Genomic DNA, 19,316 nt, shown 5'->3' on the forward strand with positions numbered 1-19,316 from the left:
AGCCATCTTAAATAATTTCGTTTATCACATTGCCTAATTTTGAGCCATGTTAGTGGGGATTTACCTTAGAAATTCTCAACATTTTAATATTAATAGAATAACATGAATCAAGATACGACTCAGTGTAACTATATGCTGCATTTAGTACAGATAACACAGTTTTAAGCACCATGAGAACACGTTTCCTAATTTTCATTCTCCATATGGTAGGGTTTGTTTTGCTTTCCACCATCCAATGCTATATAGAATGCTATATAGAAGTCATTGTAGGAGACACTATTTTCAGAATGCGAATATTTGGTATCATCTGCTGAACAACCTTGGTAGTCAGTGAGATAAATGGGTACATTTAGTAGTTTCTTTTCTAAGGAAAACAATATGCTTACAAACTTGGTTGTGTTATGCTTACAACGATGTTGTGAAGCGTCCACACTAGAAGAAAAAGTAATGGTTTGTAAACGTTTCCTGGCTTGTCTTTCACTTCCTTCATCTCATGTAGAGAACAATGAGGTGAGGAAACTGGTATCAGGAATCCTAACAGTCTTTCCAAATTGGGATGAATGTAACTGTATGGGATGATATGGAGTTGTAGCACGCCTTTTTGCTTACATAGTAAGAATCATCTGAACAGCTGCAATCAGATATATACACGCACGCACACTCAAAGAAATATAGAGATTTTTTTTTAACATAGGGATTTAATTTATTATACTCCCCTTGTCTTGCAACCAGAGTGCTAGTATGCTTTTCCTGTTCCTGAAGTTTTGACCAGGAGAAAGGATGTTCAAGGGACAATGAACCAAGCTAATTAATGACCTCAGGGAAAGACAAACTAAATCATTCTGGGCAGAGGAGTTTCCATTCAGTCATGTTTTCTCATCTATTCTTATAACGTGGGGCTTCTTTTTCACTCCCCATGTGTTTTGGGGGGTTTTGATTTCATTAAGAGTCTGTCACCCCTCCATCTTCCAGACACCTACCGCTGCATACGACCTTTTGCAGAAAGGAAGGAGAACAATTCTCATACATCACCATGCTGCATCTCACAGTGCAGAAAGATCTCATTAGCTGTTCCACACCAGTTTATAAACTCTGATTATTCAAACAATGATGTGAGTGGAGCTCCACAAATATGAGAGATCATGTTACAGAGCACATACTCATTGTTTCATTTTATTGTAGCATTCATCTAATTCGCTTTTGTTTTGTTGTGCTGCTTTTTTTTCTTTTACTTTCCCAAACTAGTGCTTCGTGTGCTTTATCTTCTATGATACTACCATATCACTTCGAGTCGAATATCACATATATGCTAAGCTACAGAATCTACAGATTCTTTCAAAAAACGAAGGCCTAAGAAATATGAGAAAAGTGATCAATTTTTTTGTACTGAAACTTATGCTTTTTTTTTTCTTTTTCCCCTGAAAGAAACATACCACATTCAAGTAACTAGTAATTTTAAGGATTACTATTGCATTCATACAATACTTACGTGGATTAATTGATAAACATTTATTTTAGGCCTTCCAATATGGAGCAATATATCATATATCAAAACTGCAGTTTGTAGTAAACCACAGATTTTGATACAGGATCTACAAGAACACATTTCCTTCTAACTTTTTATTGCCAAAAGTTAGTGGCTGGTAATGTTTATAAGCATCCAGATGGTTCAGGGTAAAAACTTCTTCCACATTTGAGTGGCTAAGACTTTCTTTTTACAATATTAAAAAAAAAAAAAAACAGATCTGAAGCACTATCCTTGTGTCGGTGTCAGTGGAGCCATTTTTAGCAAAGATAAACCAGAGAATGAAAGCAACAGCATGAAGTTTCTTTACAAATCTCTCCCATTACTCTCACTCATAATACGTACATCTTTTTTATTGTTTGAAGTTACTTTTACTCAGGGATCTTGTTGCCCCTTTTTCTTCTGGATTAGAAGCATCTTTTACAGTTATATTATAAGACCACAATCAGTTCATCTCAGGCAGTCACAGAAACTAATTTAAGTTCCTTACTTCTCCCCATGTTTTTGCAGGCATTGACCAATTCTTTTGGCACTTACCTGCATAGATTTCAGCATGATCACATTTTTCTTAAAATGGATGTGCCATTATAGCAAGTCTCTCTAAAGCAAGATACATATACAGTTTTTCTGAATTGAAATTTACTTTTCTTGCAGATTGATAGATTATAGTATATGACTACAAATGCTTTATAAGTATTCATTGAGGTATACAATGCAAAATTGACTTAAGAGAATTTGATTCAAAAACCTTGAGAGAACACAAAAAAAAAATCAAGATTTAAAAAATTCATATTGCAACACATCCAAAGTATAGAACAGAACCATATGCCAGAACATACTGGCATTTTACAGTGAAATAACTGGTTATAAGGAGACACTGTACAAACCAAAAAAAAAAAAAAATGCATTTTCATAGTCCATGGCAGTCAAGAGACTGTAATTATTCTGTAGTACTCAGCTCAACATTAAATATTAAATGCAGACATGAGAACATGAACTAAATTTGTAGCAAGAGACTAAGCAAAAAGTATTCCAGATATTTCCTAATTATGTTTTTTCTTTACCATAAAAACTACTAAAATTGTAACTAATTCTATAAGTATTACTAGCATATTTACATGCTAGCATATTTGCAGCACCGTATTTCCTCTCATTACCTCTAAAGGAACTTTTTTTCTTAGTCAAGATTAAGAAAGTTAAGATTATATAAATAACATCAGCAAAATCATACATTTTACTGTGCGAGAGCTGGAGGCACAGTATTCTCAGAGGGAGGTCACAGATCACTGAGTTTGTTCCCTGCCTCACTGGTTACAGCTTGGAATATTCACCTGAAGGCTTAATCTAAACTACAAAAACAATTATTGTCAAAGACTAATCCTTAATCCTTGAGGTTTATTCACATCACAGAACATTGTTGCTCCCCAAGGTTTCTTCACCAGGAGACAAACTGCAGAGAGAAAGGTTCGCAGATGGTTTGGGAAGAAATGGTGGAAGTCTTCCTGCTTTCTTGTATTCAGTTGGGGAATAAAGTAACATTTGCAGATGAGCTCAAAGCATGCATCTATACCAATTAACCAGCATTAGGGGAAATGGAGATTATACCGTTGGGATAGACTAGCAAATTGGGAAGCAGCTGACAGAACAAAAATGGTTTTGTTAATTTACATTAAAAACTATAATCCCATGTATACCAAGTACTACAACTTTAAAGAGAATTTAACAAAAAGTCAGTGTAGATAAGTTATAAAACTTTCAGGTAAATTTTATACATCACATTGGAAACCAAACTCTGAAACCTGGTTTGACTTCCAAAGCAGGCAAGTACAATCTAGATGAAAATGACATAACCTCAAATCCTCTGACCCCCGACATTTGCAAGTAAATTGCACCAAATGCATTTTAGTAACTTTGAAATGCCTGGAAAAAAATGCTGCTCCTCCTTATAGTGACTCTTAGCAGTTCAAACAATAAGTCAACTCATCTCCAAGAGCTGTCTATTTCAATTTATATCTCTGTAGGAGTGCCATCAAATTTCTGGCAAAATTCTACTGCAAGTTCAACCATGGTAGAGTGCCATTAGTCAGACAGCTGCCAGGGACACCTCAGGAGCTGTCCCAGAGCTCACTAAAGGCAGTCACTGATTCAAAGGCCTTGGATGTAACTCACAAAGAAACTAATGTGCATACAGTATTAAGTTAGGCAATCTGAAGGAAAGGTTAGAGAAAGATAAATTCATCTCTAATGATGAATAAAATAAATCAGGGCTAAAAAATGTATCAGAAGAAGCAACTTCAGTAGACTCTTTCTGTCATTATCTTAACTGAAGTAAATTGCAAAGGCAATTATTTTCATATATGTATTCCTAATCCTATTTACAGGATATTATTTCCTGGTTTTGTGCTTTTCTAAAATATGTTAGACTTTTAGTCTTAAATTTGAATTTGTATTTTCATTATGATTTGGCAAATAGTTTATTACTTTGCCATAAAACTATATTTCTTCTCCAAAATAAGTAGTAAAAATATTACTAAGAATCATCATGATGTTCTGCTTCTAGGAAAAATACTCTTTTTCAACATTGTGAATAAAACAGCAGTTTCATGAGAGATTTTGGAACAAATTTCATTACCAGTTTATATCAACCAAAAACTTTGGCCTCCTTTGGCTATAGCACATTAGCTCACAACTTTGGTTTCACTTGGGAATTCTTTTTGAGAAAAATAATGGGTCCTTCCTCAGAAAACCACGATAGAATCAACTAAGCTTAAAAACTGAAATAGAAGATATATCCTTCCGTCTTTTGAAGTGTTCTCAAAACCTTTCCTGTCACATTGATGATCCACTTAAACTTTTTCATCTTAATCTGATTATTTTGTTCACACTGCTTCAGAAATTACCCTGGAAAAGATGTCGCAGTCAAATGCCAAGAGCTCATCTTCATAACATCAGTGCTATGTGATCGCTTCCTTACATCGTATTTCCACAAGTAAAGAACTGTACAACCTACTGTAAAATCCACTTAATTCATTATTACCAAAGGGAATTTTACTGTCAGAAAGATCTACATACATTTTTATCAGTTGAGTTTACTAAAAAGCAGTTGGAAAGAAAAAAGTTCCATACTCCATTATCACAGCAGATGTAATTAATCATAAATCTCATGGCAGATGGAACTGTTGTACAGCCTTGGAAATCTCTGCAATACTTCCTAAACTGCTGCATTTGCTGCTTTGGGATACTGTAAAGCAAACAAAAATTCCTTGACATTCAAGTACGATTTTCATGTTTATACATCTACTCTGCCCTCGATGTTTCCTGTTTTCTTATTCTTTGGCTTAAAGGGTAGGTTCAACTAGAATTAAGACAGCTGTGTTTTGAGCATTGCTAATTGTCTTCAGTTTAAAGTACTTAGACTTGATCCACTATTGTATTACGAATCCACCATGAATACTGTAATAGCTGATTGGCACCATTCCTCTTGTTACAATTCTAATTCAAATATTTTCAACCTGTATTTCTCTTTGTATGCACCTGCACATCCCAAAAGAGCATTTACTTCTAGTTTAAATGCTGTGATGCCTAGTCTTATTCCTGTTGGTCTTGCAAACCGAATTGCTGATGTTTGGATAGGGGAACAAGGATGGAATAAATAATGCCCTGGATGTAATCCCATTTTGAAAAGAGCTGTATCTTTCATAAATTTTATGTTGCACTGTTATGATTCTAAAATTAAAAAAAAAAAAAAAAAAAAAAAAACCCTTGTGCGGTCAAATATGCTCATATAAACTGTCTTTTTTTTTTTTTTTTTTTTCCCTTTTCACTCCATCTCATTCACAAGTCTCATAAGTCTCATCCACCGTCAGGTGCAGATCACGATACTTTTAAAAATACATAAAACTGCGTCACTATTACAAAATTCGCATTGATCAAACCAAAAGATATTTTTCATCATTTTTCAGGACTTGTCTGGCAGTTTTGATTTTGCGAAGTTCTTAGGCAGTGGAAAGAGACTGCACGAGCCTAGAAGAGATGCAAGTGTAATGAGAACTTCAGAGTCCCAACTTGTCTAATAAGTCCTCCAGCATTTATCACACCCACCAGGAAACACTATATACCATTCCTCATTGGACACCTTACCAGTAAGGGATTTCTAGCTATGTATCGCATCGAAATTCAGGCTGTTTGCTTGAATGAAGTGAATGGACTGATGATTTAGTGTAGAGTACCAGCTTTCATTGTTTTTTTTTATATTGTCTGCAACACCTCTGAAGGTGATTCTTATTTCAAAAGCATGATAGTATCAATGCAGAGTTTAATTATTATTTCCTCCCCCTCCAATGATTTTACTTTAAAGAGTATTCAGGGCATTTCTATCCACATACAATTTGTTTTTATTTGATTCAAAAATAAAATTAAATTAAAATTAAAAAAACACCAAAATGTAAAACCAACCAGGACCTCAAAACCTGCCAGTTTCATTTTCAATCTATCAGTAAGGCATTCATTAATTAAAGTATTTCATACATGATTCTGTGCAATTACCAGAACTGCCATTCCTCATAGCAACATTCCTTCTGAATCACGACAAACTAAGACTATGAAAAGGTTAAAATTGTATATTTTTTTATTCTTTAATACTAAAATCAACATTTCAGCAAAGTGGCATGGCAATTTTTTCCATAATCTTCAGAAAAGTAAGTGCTCATGAACTTATTTCAAGGCTTTATCCATGTATTAGAAGAGTGAGAATTGCAGATAAGTCTGTTCGTCTATTGGTATATTAAGACTGACAGACATGGCAATTATACCCAATGCTTAAGTCTGTCAATTTCCTGCCAATGATAGATGTCAGCACTTTCAACTTTTCGTTAGTGAATTTATAAAGCTCTAAAAAAGATCTCGAAGTTCTAAGTTCTATCCTTTTTTTCTTCTCTCCCTGCCAATAAGAAAATTTTCCAAGTTAATTGAGTGAGGCTTTGTAACTTCTACATTAAAACATTTTTTAAAGCAGAGTACTTAATCCCTTGACATTTGTGCTGGGTCTGGCTGCGATGGAGTTAACTTTCCCTGCAGCAGGCCACACAGTGCTGTGCTCTGCACTTGTAGCTAGAGCAGCACTGGTATCACACCAGTGTTGTGTCTGCTGCTGAGCAATGCTGGCACCGCATCACGACTCCCTCCAAGCCCCCAAGAGCCAGCAGGCTGGGGGTGGGCAAGTGATGGGGAGGGGACATCACCAGGGCAGATGACCTAAACCGACCAAAGGGATGTTCCATGCCATGTGGGGTCACACTCAGCAATAAAAAGTGGAAAAGGGGAAGAGGGTTGAATTTCAGTGTGTCAGAACAACAGTATTTTGTTGCATCTGGTTGGTAAGCCAGTACCTGCATTCATTTAACAAGTTGTTCATGCAAATTGAGATTTGGGAGACTGCAGTATTCCTTGCTCCTCCTCCTCCTGCAATCCTTTGTTTTTCTTAAGAGGAAGTTTTGAAGAGATTCAAGGAGAAATCTAAAAATTGTGCCTTTTTTTTTCCTTTTTTTTTTTTTTTTGAGTGAACAGGTCTGTGGGAGGTTAAAACTGATAGGATAAAACAAAAATTCAGCTCTCCATTTCCCATATGACCTGCAAATCCTTATCTGAAACTTTTTAGCTTTGCTAAGCTATTTAATTCACTACGCTGCTGCAATATTTACAACTTCTATCATGTGCACTGTTGTAGGTGTCCCAGTCCATGTCACATAGCCATGGAGTTTCAAGAAAGTGGAATTTTTACTGTTCATATCTAAAGTGCTAGAACTATACTTCTAGATGAGAAGTTCAAAGGGCAGTGAAGCTCTATAAACACAGTAAGAATCTTTGTTCTTTCTATTTCACTCACATGGAAACTGAGAAAAGAATACTCTCTTATAATAGAATCATTCTCTAGATTATTTTCCAAATGTTCTCAGAATTCAATTCTAGATTCTAGTATAACCATACAATTTCTACTCCCAACAACTCTTAAATAAAATGTTTACCAACTGGAGTGCCGACATTATTTCTAGATATTTTACAGTTACCTAATTTGAAGTTAATTACATCCTCAGTCAGGACAACTCTGTTTGATACCACTAATTCAACTCAATTATCCAAATGGAATATAATTGTTTTTTAGTTCATTACTCAAATGCAAACATAGCTCAAGCTGGTTGGTTTCCTTTCGCACGAGAAACCCTTACTGGTTTTGATTTGCATAACTTTGTGAAGACTTTCTTCATTATAAGTACTGACAACAAATTTTAAATGTACTTTCTATTAATAAAATGTCTTTTCTTTCTTTAAAAAAAAAAAATCCAGGCTCAAAGCCCAATCTTGCAAATGGCTGAGTACTTTCTGCAAAACTTCCTAACCCTGTCAGACTATCATCTTTCCTCCCTAGTGGTTTTCAACCTTTTCAATTTGTTGCACTATAATACATTAGATGGAAGCCAACCCCAATGTCTAGCTCTGTTGATGACCTGGGTAAATCCCATTAAATTAATTTTGCTTTATTATGCTAAAATCATCATTTGTGAAATGAGGGTTATGAAACAGATCCTGTGGTGAATAGCACTGAAGAGGAGGTAGGTGCTACTATTGATGAATTAGCTGTGGCAACAGATCCTTGAAAACATTTAAAAAAATCCAAAACTTTCTCTAGAAACAGTATCCCATTCACTGAGATTTGCATTAGCACTTTGATAACAAGCCCAAACTGTGCATTTCTTTAGCGGGAGCAAAGAACAGCTTGTCTCCACAGTCTATTTTAATTACCACCAAACTGCACTGGAAACTTGGCAATTTTGAATTTCAAAACACCCATGACTGACATCCCTAATTAATACTATTGTTTTTCTCCTCTGGCTGAATTTCCTGAGTGCCAGCATGCATAGCATACACAATAAACAGACATTAAAGAAAATAACATCAATGTTAATCTCTAGCACAAATATATCAAATGCCTCAGTGAAGTGTACAGAAAAGGAGAGCATTCCTATAAATAATGGATCATTGTAGGCTGATGATCTTTACCATCTTATTAGTGTAGGAGGGTAATCTTTCCCCTCCTGTGTCCTTGCCTTTGAATTTTGGTGCTGCACTGGCTAAAAGCGTATTACCAGCTCTTCTTGTCATTTGGCTTTGAAGTTTGAAAGTGAATGAACCTTCCAAAAGAGGGAAGCAAAAAGGGTCCAATGATGATATAATGCAAAATGCTCTGCTGTGTGTTAGTCCCTGACTAGTTCTGACACCAGATTTTTCTTTTCATTTCTGTAGTTTTCATGTAGACCTAAGGCCAGGAAAATTCACAACGTTATGTATTTTGTTCATGTTAGTTCACTCTGGGCACATCTCTGATGTGCAGTAAAGCTCAGATCTCCAGGGAATTACAAACTAACTCCAGAAGAAGAATTAGCATATTTGAAAGCATCATCCACACCCAGCTGACAACTGTCCACATTTCATTTATGAACAGATTCTAACTACAGTGAACTGGAAAGAACTTTTACGTATTTAAATATAGACTTAGAGACTTCTTATTTTAAATGCTGGATGATGGAAGGGCGTATGGAAATCTTACTGTGTCTTCTGTTTCTAACTCTGTAGACTGCTTTCAGATTTCTCACTTCCATGAGAACCAGCAAAAACAGAAAATAAATAGCATGTTGGAAACTGTATTCAGAAATGGGTGCAACTGCAACTGTTGGAGTCTGTTCTGCATCACTGTTCAGCAAAACTAAAGGATGTATGACTGATTGCAAAATCTGTTCTTTTGGAGATTGGGCAGGAAATGTTTTTTACTAGCCCATGAAAATGTTAAAAATATCAGAATCTCAGTAAAATGTCAAAATTTTCAATTCACTTAATTTAATAGTTTTGACATACTTTTGAATTAAATTTCACTTTTTCTTTCTTTCAAATATCCCTCTAAGTTTAACTGAAATTTCAAAATAGGATAATTAAATCGAGCTGGAGGAAAAAGTGACATTTGAAAATAATTTGAAAATATAGTGGATGCTTCCACAACTTCAAACTTTACTTTAAAATGTTCTGAGTTAAGCTTGAACAAGCTCTCTATTGTCAATGTTCATTAACAATGTTCTCTACTGTCAATACGTTCTGCAACTTATTTTTGGTTAACACGACTTTACAAAATTTCAAAATGCATATTTTTGCTTCACTTTCAAATCACGAGAAAGCAAAATTGTCATATATACTTTATCCTAGTAATTGATTTAGCCATAACCTTGCTAATATCAAGCAGAGTGTCCATCTACAGGGTTTGCTTTGAACACTTTTATCACAAGGTCATTCAGTCAGTAATTCATTCTTTGAACACAATATTCAAAGTCCAAAAGCCTGTGCATGTCATATGTCTTTTTTTCATCTCTAATGTCATCTTCAAAGTCTGCGAAGAGCTTGGAAGAGGCTACAGTCCCCTGGTAGCCTTGTGTTTCATGTTGTGTGGTTTAGAAGAAATGCTTTTATCAAGAAAAGTGTCACAAAAATTTCTTTATGAACCCCTTCAAGTTCTGTGCTTTGGTATCAGTACATTCCTAGAATCATTGGCACTGCCTGAATATTTCTCTTAAAACTTTGACAGGCTTAAACATATGGAAATTCTAATGATCTTTGTCTTATCCTTTTCACCTCATGACACTTTCTACCCTTTTATTTCTCTCTTGATAATGCCACTTCCACAGCCCCTTTTTAAGCAAATTCCTCTGAAAAACTCAGTGCAGTTGACAACAGCCTCTCTTTTCATATTTCTTTGGAAGTGCTTTGGGAGATGTACTTCTAGTAGGCAGCGACAGATTGTCCCTTATGCCATCTTTGGTGATAGATCACAAGAAGAATGACAGATGTGACACTATGGACAAGAACGTATATTTTCATAGGGTTCTGGAGAAAATATTTGTAATTCAAAAGCATTCTTGTTTGATTAGACAGAAACCCAGACTCTGCACCCCAGAATTTGTTGACTAAATGTCTTCAAGACATAGAAATTCTAAAATTAAAAATGTGAACTTAAAGCATAATATTAGCAACAACAACAACAAATAACAATAATAACAATAATAAACCACCACTGTATTAGCATTTGTTCTATCTGCCCCTTCTACTCTTCTTCAGTCTTCCCTCACAGATTTCTTTTTTCCTTGCCTCTAATGGCTCTTCCATCCTACTTATAAGCTAAAAATATACCGTCTACACTTTTTACGGACGCTAACATTTAAAATGCTACTACAAACTAAATGCAGAGAGAATGTACTCCTACCGCACAACGGCATCCCAGATATGCAGGGAAGTTACAGTTCTTGTGGTATATATGTATTGAACCCGATATACTTGTTAAAACTGTTCTCCATTGCTCGTTATCCAAACCATTACCTGTTCCATTTGCCAGTGCTACAGGTGCAGCAGAATGTATGATCAACTTGGTATCTCTTCTGCTGTATATTATAAGGCTGCATCATCATCTCTCTAGATATACCCTGTTCATTTCAGCCTCATTCACCCTCACTGGCACTGTTTAAAACAACTTGTGACAACTGGCAGATGCATGCCTTACCAGTTCAGCTTCAAGTAGTTATTGTGAGCATATTTTCTCGATTGTGTATGTAAAAAAAAATAATAATAATAATGAACCATAGTAAAAAATTGTTGTTTCTGAATACAGCTGACTCCACACCCTCATGGTAAGAAAAAAAAAAAAACATCAAAATACTAGGAAACTGATTTAATGAGGAAAAAAAAATCTAAAAACCTAAACAATACCTACAAATGTGTGTAAGTACGAATTACTGCACCCTTCAGGATAAATGTGCCTCTTAGACACAGGAGCCATTACTTCATTTTTATTTTAGATCCAACGTTACATGAGTGTCAGTTATGATAATACAGGCTGATGGTCAGGTCTGAGCTGTCATCGCTTTCAACACTGTTTGCCTCAGAAGGTTGCACTGTGTGGTGTGACAGTTAAACACTGTCTGCTCTCGTAATAATGACACTTGGGGGAAGGAATGGGCTTTTAGGAATTATCCATTTAATATATCCCTTTGAAAGTAACTGTTTCTACAAAACCTAGAGAGAAGCAATTGTGTTGATAGGGATCATTTCTTCTGTGTTCAACACTATTGAAATCTGTGCTGTCATAGGAATTACAGTTCTTCATGGCTAACCACAAGAGGAGTAATAGCACAGGTCTCTCTGTTCATGACATGGGACTGTTAGACCCAAAGCATTCGATGGCTTGACTACCTTGAGAGGCAGAAAAAATGCCTTCAGAATTCAGCACCACAAACAGAGATCAATCAGCTATGGCCCCTAAATTCCCCTCGGAAAAAGTAAAACCATGGGAACTCCCTAATTAAGATGCATCTCTTAATTGGATAAGTTCATATGAAATCAGAAGAATCGCAACCATTAGGATGTACAGATCACAACCTCTGCCATCTGTTTGTGAGTGGCTCATTTCAACATGTCCCATTCCACAAAGACTACACAGAGACTTCACTCAGCTAACCGCCAGAGCTGACGCTTTGCTGTTATCTAGCACTTCAAAAAAAGCACCATATTTAATTTTCACCTACAGACATTAAAACGAGCTTTTAAAATGGGATTTGTGGTACTCAGTCCTGGAAAGTAGGACAGTTATATTAAGATACATAAATGCACATCCATTGCCTCGCCGGAGCCAGATTTGAAAATTTTACCATTTGCTTTTCTCAATGTCTTTCACAGAATATCTTAAAAATATATCATAATACAGTAGAAATGCTTTAAAGGTAAAGACCAAAATTTTTCCTCTTGCTCATGCATTGCCCAGTAAATAATCACAAGTTATTGTTAATCTATTCGGTTTGTTAATGGGATCATGCCAAATTCAAGAAAACATTGCAAACAATTATAACTCACAATTCATCACCACACCCATCCTCATCTTTTCTCAGCCTTTTTTATTCCTTTTCTTTTTCCTCACTGACTGCCAGCTGCTGGTACAGATGTCATTTCCTGCCAGATGTTTTCATAAAAACCTCAATTATTATCTATCCACAGATGAGACAGCCATGCTATGGAGTTGTACAGACTTCTAAAGTCTGCACAAATCCAGACTTTGGAAGTATAAGAAAATTAATGAGATTGTATTGCTCCTCAGACATTGGTTTACTCAGTGATTATTCCTTGCAGGTGAAGGTTTCATCTGTGTGATTCTTTCTAAATGAAAGAATAAGCCAAAGATCTAGTTGTTTTAAAAAAAAAAAAAAAAGGCGTAAAAACATATTAAAGAGGAACTCAGAGCTCAAACCCACAAAAAAGAAAAATATGCTAGGAGCGTGGGGGTTGCAGTCAGTCCGTAATTGTTCCTTTCTGCTGCTTCTCCCTCCTCGCACTTCTCTCTGCTCTGGCCTCGGTTCTTCCCATGGGCTGCTCAGGATTAACCTCTTTCAGCATGGGCTTCTCTCCTGCCAGCTGTTCCTGCCAGCAGAACCTGCACCAGCATGGAGGCTGCAGGTTCCTTCAGGGAATATCCACCTGCTACACTGTGGGATCCTCCATGGGCTGCAGCACGGATATTGGCTCCCATGGGGTCTCTCCAGAGGCTGCAGAGAAATACCTGTTCCACCCTCATCTCTCCAGGGGCTGCAGGGGAATCTCTGCTCCCCTGTCCGCAGCATCTCCTCCCCTCCTCCTTCTGACTGCAACTTGCAGGGCTGTTCCTCACACCTTTTTGTTTCCCCACTCCTCGCACTGTGTGCACTTTCTTAAATCTGATTTTCCGGAGGTGCCCGCTGAAGGGCCCAGCTGTGCACCATGGTGGGATGGCACAGCTCGATCCTGCTGTGTGCTGCGTGGGGCACCCCAGGGCCTCCACTCAGTGGCCCCCCCTTGGGCACCCCTACCAGAACCTTACCAGGGTACCCACTGCAGAGTCCATTCACCCTCTCAGGCTTTTTCTTCGGACTGTATGACAGATGGCGTGGATGTGGGAAGCATCAGAGCATCCGGATGGACAGAAAGGCCGAAGATTTCAGTGCAGGCAACCAACAGCATGCTCAAGAGAGTCAGCAGAACTGCTTAAGTACCAGACCTAGCTCTGCCTTAATAATAAGTCACGATAAAGATATAAAACATTCCAGGAATAAAAGCTTTTGTGTTAAGATTTTAGGAAAATTAATATAAATGGAATTAAACAAGAGATGATGTGAATACAAAAATCTATGATATCGCACAATAATATACCGTGCTTAGGTTTTGATCTTGCTCCATTTTAAGCTGCCATCACTCCTTTAGCCTCTCCATTAGTGTAAAGTACAGCTGCGCAAGATACTGCCTGACCAGCAAGCCTTGCATCATTACAATAACAGCTATAATAAAGGAATGAAGTTTAAAGCATTACCTTTTTCAGCATCTGAAAATACAGAGATTAAGCCTGATTTTCTTCAAAGCATTCTACCCTTCTAATGAGGTCTAATGAATTCAGCACTGAAGGCTTACCTACAGGTGCCTGTGCATTAAGAGTACAGGCAGTGCACAGACACAAACAGCACCTGCAGCCCTCTTCCTCATGAATGCTAAAAAAGGTTTCCAAACTTCTCTCTTCAGCAACAGCTGCCTTGCTAAACAAACAAATCCACACATACAAGTATTGCCTAAAATTCCTAAAGGAAATTGCCCAGGAACAGGTCGCAGCCCCAGCACCCAGATGTCTATGTGCGTCACAAGCATTGATGCACTCTCACAACACACACATTGCTTCCCAATTCTTGGTCTCAGCTTGGACTGCTTGATGCAGGTTGGCAGGATTGGTTTTATCCTTTGACCTGAGTCTGCGAGAAAAACAGGAGAATCCTCAGCAGCTCCCATCTGCTATTTACGGAGAAACACCACGCTCTTCCCAGATCCCAACAATGAGCTCACGGCCTGAGAGGTCTCATAACGTCCTCAACAGCACAAAGGAAGCCTGAGAAAGATTCAGAAACCATATTGCCTCTCAGGCCAGGCCTTAATCCAGAGACCACACTACTTTTTCCAAGTGAATATATATGAGCTACTTTTTATGCAGCATAAGACACTAGTTTTCATGCCCGTGCTAGCTCTTTGAGCCAACAGATGTTCCTTGATACGACTCAGATTCAGCTCACAGAATGGAGTGGGTTCAGAGGAGATAAATATGCTCGGAGTGAAATCCCCTCAATACAGGGGAAGAGATAAGAACAGAAACTGCCAAGGTGGTTTCACAGGCATACAGTGGCAGCTAGATGCTCAGAACATAGCTTCTGTGAGTGAGCCGGTGCCTGTTGGTGCTCACACCTATTTTGCCCAAGTCCAAGGCATTTCCTTTTCTGCCCAGATGATCCTCAGCACGCAAGGACTCTTGTTCTCCTGTGTCTTCCTGTTTTAAGGCAGTTTCTCAGCATTCATTTCTTCCTCTTAGCAAACAAGCCATCTAGTGAGAATTCACAGAGAAACAGCTTTAAGAAATGGTGCTGACACTGATTATTTTGTTACCCGTGACAGCAACTGAAGGGAGATTTTTCTTAATATATCTCAAGGAACCTCCAGAAAAAAAAAAAAAAAAAGAAAGGAAAAAAAAAGCAACCGAACAAGAAAATACACACAAATACAGCACATCTCACTTACTCTATTTAGGAGAATTCTTCTCCTGCCCTATATCTGGGCATAAGATCCCTAAAGCTACAACCTTCTCAAAAGAAAGCAACTAAAGACACTCTTAACCACATACACAAAGCAAGTAAAAAGGTCTTTTTCACTACTTAACTTACCTGAGAATCTCTCCATTTCCAACTCACTACCTTTCGTATTCTGTTTGCCTCCATAAGAGCTATCTGCTCTCCTGCTTCGAGCTCATGATGCAAAGAGAACTCCTGGCAGAAAGCTGTTCCCCAGGCTCCTGGGCCTTTCAAGCTGCTCTTTGAGATTTATGCTTATCCCTGAGGAATCTAGCTATTTACCTACCCTGTGACCACATGAGCATTGTACTCAGATCTCCAGCTGTGCCTCAAACTAAAAGTTTCTAATTCTACTCTTTAGAGCACCCAACACATCTCCTGCCCACCCACGTCTTACTTCTTGTCTTGATCTGCACAGAGGTAAAGGCAGATTTATCTAAGGTGTTTGGAGCCAAGGAGATGAGATTTAACAGACAGAATCCCGGTTTGCTGATTTTGTGTGTTATCACTAAACATCATTGTCTGGTTTTGCATGTTGAAAGAGGAAACATCTACGTGACAAACTACATGATCCTGAGACTATGAGCTAATAAGCTGTATTAGGTTTAATAAGCTACAATACATAAAATATGTTTTCTGATTTAATAAATATGCTGCAAATAACAGATAACACTCGTGAGTCCTTTCATTACATTTTGAATGTTTTCATCATAGATGACACCCACACACAAAAAATAAGACATGAAATATAACAAATTTTCCTACTGAGAAACACATCTATAGGATCCAAATCACAGCCACTCCTAACCGGCCTGTGGGAACACCGCGAGCAGCATTAGCATTACGGTCACTGTTCACTGCTGGGGCACACTCCACTTGCAGCTTCAGTTTTGGAAGGTACGATGGCTGAGTATGATTAATCAGAGTCTATTTGTTGCAGAAGCTAATGGAAGAAACAGTGCTAAGCATTTTTCAAAAATGAATAATAACCTAGGTACCTGGCACCTGCAGGTGAAGTGAAGCATTACAAACAAATGAGGAATAATAGAGCTTACTGGGCATATAATGTTATTGTTTTATTCTAAAAGTGCAGAATAAGCAAACTAGAAGTAATCAACCTGAACACTTTCACCAAGTAAATAACCTTTAAACTTTCTGATGTCATATAAAATAACATGATTGATTAGCATCTGCATGAGTCTATCAAGGGGAATGGGACATACATGTTGTGAAATTATATTAGAATTTTACTCCTACCTTCTCTCCATAAAAGGGTAGAGTCTACTGTTCAAATAGTAAAACACTGAGTTAATTATTTTAATGGCCCAGATCTTACTATTATGTTTCCTGGGCTTATAACGTGCTCATAGAATTATTACTCAGGTCTTCAGAATTTCCAAATTAATGTCTGGAGACTGCCAGCAATTTTAAAAAGAAATTCCAAATAATTGTTTCCCTATATTGGACTTTTTTTTTTTTTTTTAATATGCATTGGTAGAGATCCATCTCACTAACAGACTCAGGATCATAAAGTTTCCCTGCTTGGAACTTTAAATGAAGAAATGAAGAATTAAAAAAAGAAATCTTAAAGGAAACAAGGGCTGATGCATATACAGGTAGTAGGTTTACATCGGGACAATACACGGTTTAGACAGGTTAGCAGTCACTGCTTTTGCTGGGTAAAACATTGCAAATTTGGTGACAGCTCATTTCTATGGGGTTAGAAATTTTATTTTGCCAATTGTATAAATCCTACCCTAGAAATCAAAACCGAACCTGGCTTCATCATTGCCAATTTATCAGTTTTAGCAGACAACTACTGCTGGTTTCATAATTTCCAACCAGTTTTTTCTTCTCCCATAGCATCTTGCTAAAGAAGATTACTTCTATCTATTCTGTCTATCCATAAACCTCCTGAGCTCAAAATCTTCCTCCTGATAAGTCCTAATATATGGAAGGTCTTCAAGGAGTCTGCAGTGGAAATACTCTTGATTAACACCAGAGAAAGAACAGGAAATTTATTGGCCACTAATTCTAGCTACTATATAGTAAGTCCCATTTAAAAGAATTCATTCACAGTATACATGTATGAACATCTAAAAAAAGGATCACACGGTATTTATATTTCTGAACTATAGGGAGAGTATTGAGACTTGAGAGACTATTTGCTGATTTTTTAGAATGCTGAGAAGTTCAGAAAGTTGAGAAAAATAAAACTTTTGGGTGACACCTACTGCCAAATCCTTTTGCTTTTATAAATCACACATCAGAAAAAGAAACAAAACACACTTTTTTTTTTTGCTATGAGAAAGTTGGGGAACAGAAATTTTAATATACTTAGAGCAATCCCTATTAAATCTGAGGAATGCAAGGTGAATAAACTGAGAACCTGTTAGATGTTTGTGATGTGAAACCAGCTAATATAAAATTCTTAGCTGTCTTATTTCTCCTGAAATTATATTTCTATGAGCTTTTTAGAAAACAATACAGTACCATTCTGCTCCGAAAGAAGTTAGATATTTATCAGGCAGGCTGACATTTGGGGTTGAATTTGCATTCAGAATACTTTAAATGTTCAAACTGAAAGGAGTGAAAGCTTTTGTTTTGAAAAACAAAAATATCACACTGGAAAAAGAGAAAAAGAGACAGTGAAAACAACTGAATGATTGATTGAGAGATAAACACTGCACATTATTGTTTATTCAAGCAGCTAGGAGCGCTAAATAAGGTTTTCCTAATATCATTACTATGGTGATTAACATCCTTTTTCACACTTAAAAATCATTCCTGAAATTCAAGAATGAATTGATTTCTTCCCGCTATAATTAATTACTCCACATCTAATTGCAGGAAGCTACTTATTTTTCCAACTCTGCACTTGCAGAATAGTGGCTTAATTCTACCCCCTTTCATCTCCTGTTCTACGCAGGATTAGTAAACACTGGTGGTGTCAGGACGATAAGGTGTCTGCTCCTAGCCTTTTCTCTTTATAAAGAAAGCAACGTCTACCATCCTGTATCTCTACCTCAGGAGAAGGAAAGTGGCTGGGTTTGAGTTTTAAAGAAGGAACTCAAGAAACATCATGATAAAAAATATTCAGTACGGTTTAAAAAGCACAGCCAGTGTTCTGGTGTTTGCAATAAAAATGCTGTCTTGAGAGTTTGTGTGGTTATAAGATACCAGGGGTCACCTGGGCTGCAGTTCATCAAATAAGTGTTTGAGAGAAAATCCCTACAAAAAGCAAAAGAGTAAAAATTGATGATGAGATATCAAGAATACCGTATTTTGTTTTCAGAAATTTTTTGGTTTTTGTTAAGCTTCTTCTTGACAGAGAGGACAGAGAAATGGTGCTAATGTTTCCTGTTCACCAGCTATGAGCATTTCTTGGTGTGAGTTTGCAAATAACATAATAGTGATTTCTGCCGTTGCATAAACACGTTTTTCTTTTATTTTTGATAGATTTCACTTTAGCATCAGCAACGCTGGAACATTCTGTGGCACCACTTACATACCATATATCTAAACAACAGTGATAATCTACATGTAGAGCAATGAAAAAATGTGTGAAGTAGTTCTCTGCTCCCACATTTGCAACGAGAAAATTTTGGCAATAGTTTTTCGGCATTGAAGCAGTTTGGAAGAGTTCTGTATTTCCTATGGAAACCTGGCATGTAACAAAGTCTATAATAATATAATTTGGATTTTTTTTCTTGATGTAGTAGGTACTCATTTAACACAAATTCATCAAAAAGAATTAAACGCAGAATACCATCATCGTATCAAATCAAATCAACGTTTTCAATCTCTGCCTAAGGATGACTTCTCTTCAGTAGCTCTCAGTACCTTTATTCTTTTACCGAAAAAAAAATAGTATATTAAGCCTTTATTAATACATTGCTGAAACATATTCTATGTCACCAGTACAACCTTTGAAAAATACAGAACTGGCTTTGAGACTCTTACCAACATCCAATTCCCAATGCACAAAATAAGCTAAGAAACGAGTTTCCTACACATACGTGCCCATATACTCCTGTTCTATGGCTGTATTCACGAATGATGGGTCAGAATGA

Source organism: Anser cygnoides, chromosome 15 (genome assembly GCF_040182565.1).
Source record: "Anser cygnoides isolate HZ-2024a breed goose chromosome 15, Taihu_goose_T2T_genome, whole genome shotgun sequence".
Lineage (NCBI taxonomy): Eukaryota > Metazoa > Chordata > Aves > Anseriformes > Anatidae > Anser > Anser cygnoides.